General features: G+C 42.0%; 1 long non-coding RNA gene across 1 annotated transcript; it reads left to right on the forward strand.

Annotated features, from left to right (window-relative positions):
- The first annotated feature begins 1,144 nt into the window (after positions 1-1,144).
- Positions 1,145-4,785, forward strand: LOC122363457. The gene is made up of 4 exons (XR_006253368.1): positions 1,145-1,238; positions 1,588-1,725; positions 3,879-3,998; positions 4,619-4,785. It is a non-coding gene; the product is annotated as an uncharacterized LOC122363457 (long non-coding RNA).
- The last annotated feature ends 2,325 nt before the right edge of the window (positions 4,786-7,110 follow it).

The following is a 7,110-nucleotide window of genomic DNA, read 5'->3' on the forward strand; positions in this document are numbered from 1 at the left end:
CAAGTGGCAAGTACCTGAGCTATTGGAAAGAGCATAGGCGCGGGAGCCGGGGGGGCAGTGGGGGCAGCTTGCCCCCCCCAACTCTAGGGCCGTGGGGGCGGTGCCCCCACAACTTTGAGACGAAATACCGCACTTTTTTGCAAATGTTTTTATTTTTTTGTTGAAAAAGCCAAGGGTTGAAAAATAAGTGGCCTAAAACCGGTGAGAAAACTAGATTTAGGGGTACCCTAGGTTGATCTCCATTATGGTGTGCCCCCCCAGTCTGAAAGTAGTTCCCGCGCCTATGGGAAAGAGGCACAATGTAAAAGTGGGAAAAAGAAATGAGGAAATAGAGAGGAAACGAGAGAAAGAGGGAGAGGAAGAGAGCGAGAGGGAGAGAGAGAGAGGGAGAGCGAGGGAGAGAGAGAGAGAGAGGAAGAGAAGCGAGAGGGAGAAATAGGGAAAAGAGGAGAGTGGAAGAGTGAAAGAAGTCAGCGTATATAGGCACGGGTGTCCAAGCGGTGACTTATCCTGTCTCGCTTCCTACAAAGCACGAGTTGGTAGTCAACGTCTACCTACATAATCATGCTTCCTTATGTAATGACACCTGTCATGGTTGACCCCCGACAGGTATAGGTATGACCTGATACGCACCGACCGCAGTCAGTTGCAGGCAGGCCGCCCGAGCGTCAACCGTCAGGTGAGGGTAGATTCAAACCAAAGACACACGCTATGATACCGCTTAAATATATACGTCGACATAAAGGCAAAAGTGCTCGACATACAAAGCTTTACGCTTGAGTGTTAGGCTCGTACTTGTATCTAGGATACGGATACGCTTTATGCACTTTATTTTTTCATTAAACTTTGCATGAAAAATAGATTTTAGGGAAAATGTACTGTAATTGCAATCAAACGACGAAGCACTCTGGTGAACAGCGTTATATGTACGATATTCAATGGAATAACCATAGAGATCATAAGATCTCTATGGGAATAACCTTCTCTTTAAAATTCTTAAAATTCTGTTCAATTTTTAAAATTTTGAACCGGTTATTCCATTAAAATGTACTGTAATATTCAATGCATCGCGTAGGTCTGATATTTTTTTCTCGGAATGTATCCTTCTTTTATTACAGCCTTTAAGTCAAAGTAGCAGCCCAGAGGCACCGACATAGAAGATAAAATGTTTGGTCATGCTTTTCAAGCGATCGTCGCAGTTCTTCTCGTTTCCTACTGTGTAGGAGAGCCCCTGAAAGGTGAGAGTGCTTACACATTGCAATTAATTAGAGAAGGATTAAAAATATATCATCTTGCATAAATTTATAGCACCTCGGTTTATACCTACATTTTGCACAAAATGGCATATTTATGGAGGCGAGATCCGTGAGGTTTTCAGAATTGAGAAAAGTTTATTGGAGAGAGTGTCCCGCAGCGTCCAATGCAACTTTTCTGGATGCTTCTAAAACACTACTATAGGTACTAGTTTATGCCCAATGTTAATGCTTCAATGTTATAATTAATTAGATACCAGTAAAACGCCTTTTGGGGCGCCTTTTGCAATAATCCACTGCCCTGTTAATGAATCTATGTACTGCATTACTGCAGGTTCGACGTGCGCTTTCGGCAGCACGCCGCAAATATTCCTGAACGGTGCCATACTTGAGGCTAACGCACAAAAATGCTACGAAGCTATATGCACAAACGGCGTCGTGTCAATCAACAGCATCAGCGCCGGCTGCGGGTGTGAGTATTTCTGATCGTTAACTGTGGCGGCTGATAGTGGAGAACAGAAAAAAACCAATGGTTTGAACATAAATGACAAGCCTAGCACTTAACGAATTAAATGACAAGCCCAACAAGCCAGTCACAGCATCAATCCTATAGCCTCAACAAGTGCAATAACCATTCATAGGTGGGGCATTCCACGTCAAATCAAACACCGAAATCCGTCATCCCCTTCGATTTTTCTGGAAATTTGTAGGCAGACTGGGCATGGTTCAAAACTGAGTTACGTATAATATTTTCGAAATTTGATAACGTATCGCTGAGATATAGGGCATCGAATATAGCGAAAAATGCCATACATCAATTTTTTAAATGGCTATAACTCTGGTTCCTTTTCTGGTATCAAAATGATATTAACAAGGTCTTATAGGCAATTGATAAGGCTTTGATTTTTAATTATCAAATCAAATTGAAGTGACCTTGAAATGCATTTGACCTTGAATTAAAACAGAAAAATTTAAATAGCAAAAAACACGTCACCTTCGATTTGGGTAATTTTTACATATTATGTCCGTCACAATGTTCCTAACCATCTGTGAAAAAATTGGAGTGGGCCATTCATAACTTTCGCGGCAAACGCCGTTTTCCTGCATCAACATCACGCAACCGCGCGTGACCTTGAAAGACAGAGTCAAGAAATGCTTGCTTGTGTACACTTTCTGAAACGAATGATTGCTGATTAGTGATATCCCAAACTCTGCGAGAATGGAAATGCATAGTCATCGTAGTGAATCATTCACGTTCCATAGTAAAAGTGTCTCAGGCAAACGGTATTTTGCGGTGAATTTTGAGCCGTGTGGAAATGCATTATGAAGTAAATTCAACGAAAACATTATCACGCAACGATATCTTCACGTCTTTTGATCTTCACTATAAGAAAGAACATACATTTTTTAGTATGTATGGGGAATTTCTAGTTAATCCAATAATAAATATGGCAGTTAGAGGCCTGCTAAGAGTAACATGTCGCCGGCTGAGGCGGGCTCGGCCGATGCGGGAAACGCAGCAATCACAATTTTGTGTTTACACGTTCATATTTCAATTGTTTACCAACCGATTTTCAAAATTCTTTCACCATAAGATTGCCTGTACATTTTTTAGTCTTCTCACAAAATTTGACGCGAATCGAACGTAATCAGCGGTAGGGAGCGCGATGTAAAGACGGAACCGTTCCGTTCCGTCCCGGCACAGTCTACAATTCAGGCGGCGCGTAGCGGTCGGCGCCGGCTGCCGAGTCGCCGCGTCGCTGCGGCGACAGGATGTTCACTTTACACCGCTATTACTAGAACAGTTGTGAACCGATTTTCTTATTGCTTGCACGATGAGATGTCCAATTCAATTCTTGACAGGTAGCCATAAATAATTTCGCATTAATCTTATGAGATATTGGCGAAAAACAGGAGGGGTGGGCGAAATTCGTTCTTCCCCCTCCGCTGCGCGTGCTAACATACGTTTGCATATGTGCAATTTTCTTCAAAACTTATGAATGGCCCACTCTAATTTTTTCACAGGTTGTTAAGAATATGGTAGGCAATAAAATATATGAAAATGAGCCAAATCGAAGGTGACGTGTTTTTTGCTATTTCAATATTTGTGCTTAAGAACAGAGTTAAGCAAATTTCAAGGTCATATATTTAAGTAGGTGCAATTCTAAACAAATGCTTAAGAAATTACCTAAACAGTAAGGTTTATTTCATTCAAATCAAACAAGTACAACCAAAGTTATGGTCGTTCAAAAATATAAAGATGCAACATTTTGCAAAAATTTGATGCCCTATATTTAGAAGACCTGTGGTCAGAATGTGCAAAAAACATCAATGTAATGTCCGGGGCCACACAGGAACTCGCTCACAAATTTATAATGAAATCGCTGATGGTAAGGTGCAAAACAGCCGATTTTTGTTCGATTTGACGTGGAATGCCCCAGGTGGTATATACATGCTTAACTTTTTGATATGATAATTGATATTCCAAGCAATATTTTGTCTCGCCAGCTTTTGTCTAAAACTCTCCCAATGAGTAACGTAAGCACAAATATTGGCATACCTATGTAGCCAGCTACGACTACTAAGACATGGTAAGCAGCTGACCTGACTACTGTTTATGCGCAGGCTGTGAGTACGGCGGTCGCGTGTACGCCCCCGGCGCAGAGGTGTCGCAGAGGACCTGCAGAGCCCGGTGCGAGTCGGGTGGTTACTGGGTGTGCATAGGGGCACCTGTAATCAGAGCTGGTGAGTTCGGTGTCATATATCTGCGTGTGAAAAGGGCTTAATTGTTACAGTTGTTGCAAAAAAGGTGCCTTTACACATCACGCTACCAAATTTAGAAAAGACAACGCGATCGAGCCAACGACACTAATCGACTTCCAAAGGTATACAGCAAAACAATAAATAGAAGAGAAAAATTATGAGGCACCTTATTTTTGCATTTTGATTCTATCACATCACACCGGAGATAGCTTTTATTTAAATGTTGTCAAACTTTGTGATGTTTTCTTAGGTACGTGAAGTAGAACTCACACTATTTAGGTAGGTTGCATTATAACACCTTTCACGGTGTAGTCTGTCTTAAAAGTACCGCACTGTTGCGTGGTACTTTTCAGACTGACTGTACAGGAAACGCGTTTTACGGTTTGCGAGATGAAAGAGAACCACTGAATTAAATGCACTTCAACTTAATTATTTGTAGTCAGGGGTGTACCTATACATACGAGTAAGGAAATAGATAAAAGGTGAATGATAAATTCAAAGATTCTCTTTATATTTTGATCATTATTATGATGTGGTTCTCATTCGTTGTGCTTCGCAGCATTCTCATCGACCCCCCTCACGCATCACGCCTTTCATTTCAGCTACGCCGCTGCTAGAATTGACCGTGGGCGGCAGCGGTTGAGTTCGCCTCTTTCTGGATACCTACACCATCTTTTCTCACTGTGCTCGACGCATTGAAAATCACGGACCTCGCTAATCATCTGTGCAGCTAATTAAATTGTTTCGACCCCCGATGAAGATATAAATGACGGATAATAAAACGGAATTCAATCGGACGTGTTTTAACTACGCGGCACAGGGTTCTGTTGCCTTATGGTCACGGAGAAAAATGTTTACTCCGCTAGGTGGGGTTCTGACGTCCCAAATATAGTACCTATATTGGAGTAGATTTTCGCCTTGTTTTTTAGTTTTATCCATTAAACTCCATCTTACCGGGTTTCAATACTCCAAACAGTTATGCATGAGGAGTAGGAGAACTCCCAGGCTCCTTCGTTTACTCTGGTACATCAAGTGAGATACTTAAGTTACTCTGTCTCGTCATGGAATACTCCAAAGTTAGTGGCATATGAACACCCATAAAAGGAGTTTCCGAAATAAGGTGTTTGTAAATCCTTCGGGGAGTAAATACTTTTCTCCGTTATAGGTAGAGCGACGTTGTATACTATACCTAAACACCTTACGTCCCTTGCAAAATTATTCAGATAACAAGTCGACCACACACCTGAGGCTACAGAAAGCAACACTTAGCACCAGCATGACAGCCGTAATGCGTGGTGAAAACGAGCCGATTTATTCGCACAAATTATCCACTTGTGTCTGGAAGACATTTTACTTAAGTATATGGTAAAATGTTGCTCCCTGCTGAGTCAGCAGAGTAAGGGAACGAATTAGGATATGATTGATTGAAAGGATTTATCAAATGTACATTTTCACATGGGATTGTTTATTCAAGGATTGTTCAGATCGAAGTTAGATCGATTGAGTAGAGTAGAATAAAAAACGAGGAACACAGGCATAACAACCTCAGAGTTGGTGACCTAGAACAGAGGTGACCCTTTAGTCATGACCTCACTAGAACTACAAATCCATTCACAGCGCCTTACAAAATGATGACCACGGTGGTGTCAAAATCCCGGAGAGCGGAACTGCTATTTTTGGATAACTTATTCACTGAAAATCGAACCCCCTATGAATACTGCACAGTTATTGCAGCACTTGGAATCAGGGCTGATGAGCCCATTTCCGGTGAGTCCTACTCTAACTCCGACTCCTGCTTCCTAACATCAAGTATACTTACCTAATAACTATTTGTTATGACCTTTTCCTCGAATTAAGAAATGTAAAAAGTCGAACGTGATGTATGTATTCTAATGAGCGAATTTTTGGAAAATTTACTCTTTAGAATACATCACTTTCGACTTTTTCGACACTATCGACTCGAGGAAAAGGTCATAACAAATAGGTACAGCTCTCAGCAGACTGCGTGGTAGGTATTCTTTTTTCGACAAAACCGGTAATAACTCAAAGACTATGTGATCTGTCGGTCGGAATTCATTGCAAATAGAGGCACCATGCTCCACTCCTTGGATTGGGTCTATCACTAAACAAAGTATATGCTTTGTGTAGCAACAAAATGCAACAGTTTGTTTTGGGGGCAAATATAAACTTTTGGGTTTGTTGCTTAACTGGATGGAAAATGAATACGATGGTAATGTCCATCTAAGGTGCGGAGTCTCGCGCGTCTTGCTGTTACGATTTCCGAGTGACCGATATCATAGTATCCGCGATATTCTCGGTTTTGTCGAAAAAAGAATACCTACCACGCAGTTTGCAGAGGGCTGTATTATACTTTATCATAACAAATTATGATATCTCGGGAACTCGGGAACCGATAGAGCTACAGCGCCGCGGAAAAGCGCATTCGATAGCCCTTTTACAGACCTTTCTGTGCAATGTTCTCAGATTTGACCTCAGGTCAACGGTTAAGCCTCCTGAGGGCAAAAACTCCAAAAATAGCCGTATTTACGAAAAGCGTTTTTTTGGTAATAACTTTGACCCAAAAGAGCCATGACATTACTTTTGCCAGCATCGTGTTCCTCTCGTCGAGACGCGTCGAATGAACTATAATTTGACCTTGAAAGGTCAACTTGAAAATTTGACCTCAGGGCAAGGTCATGACCTGACCGGAAAAGGTGATGTTGCATATCAGTCGATCCGCAACGTCGAGCCGAACACATCTAAGGCGTTTTCAGCTCTCTAGCACGCCTCTATCAGAAAATATTAGCGAAAAACTGTTAGATTCAGTTCGTGACCTGAGATGACCTCGGGGACATAACGAGGGGTCACAGTTGCCATTTTCCGGCTCAGTGTGTCAATTTTACCTACATCTCGATGTTTGAGAGTGTTTAGAATAGCGTTCGTGCAAAACGGATGCTTTTCAATTTTCTCCCATTTACTTATAATGGAGAGGCCGCAAAATTGACCTGACCTTAGCCCGCGCCCCGCCGCGCTGGGGGGGGGGGCAGAATCTGCCCCTCCCGTTTTTTCGCCAATAACTTCTAAATGCGCTACG

Source organism: Amphibalanus amphitrite, unplaced genomic scaffold (genome assembly GCF_019059575.1).
Source record: "Amphibalanus amphitrite isolate SeventyFive unplaced genomic scaffold, NRLGWU_Aamphi_draft 000621F_arrow, whole genome shotgun sequence".
NCBI lineage: Eukaryota > Metazoa > Arthropoda > Thecostraca > Balanomorpha > Balanidae > Amphibalanus > Amphibalanus amphitrite.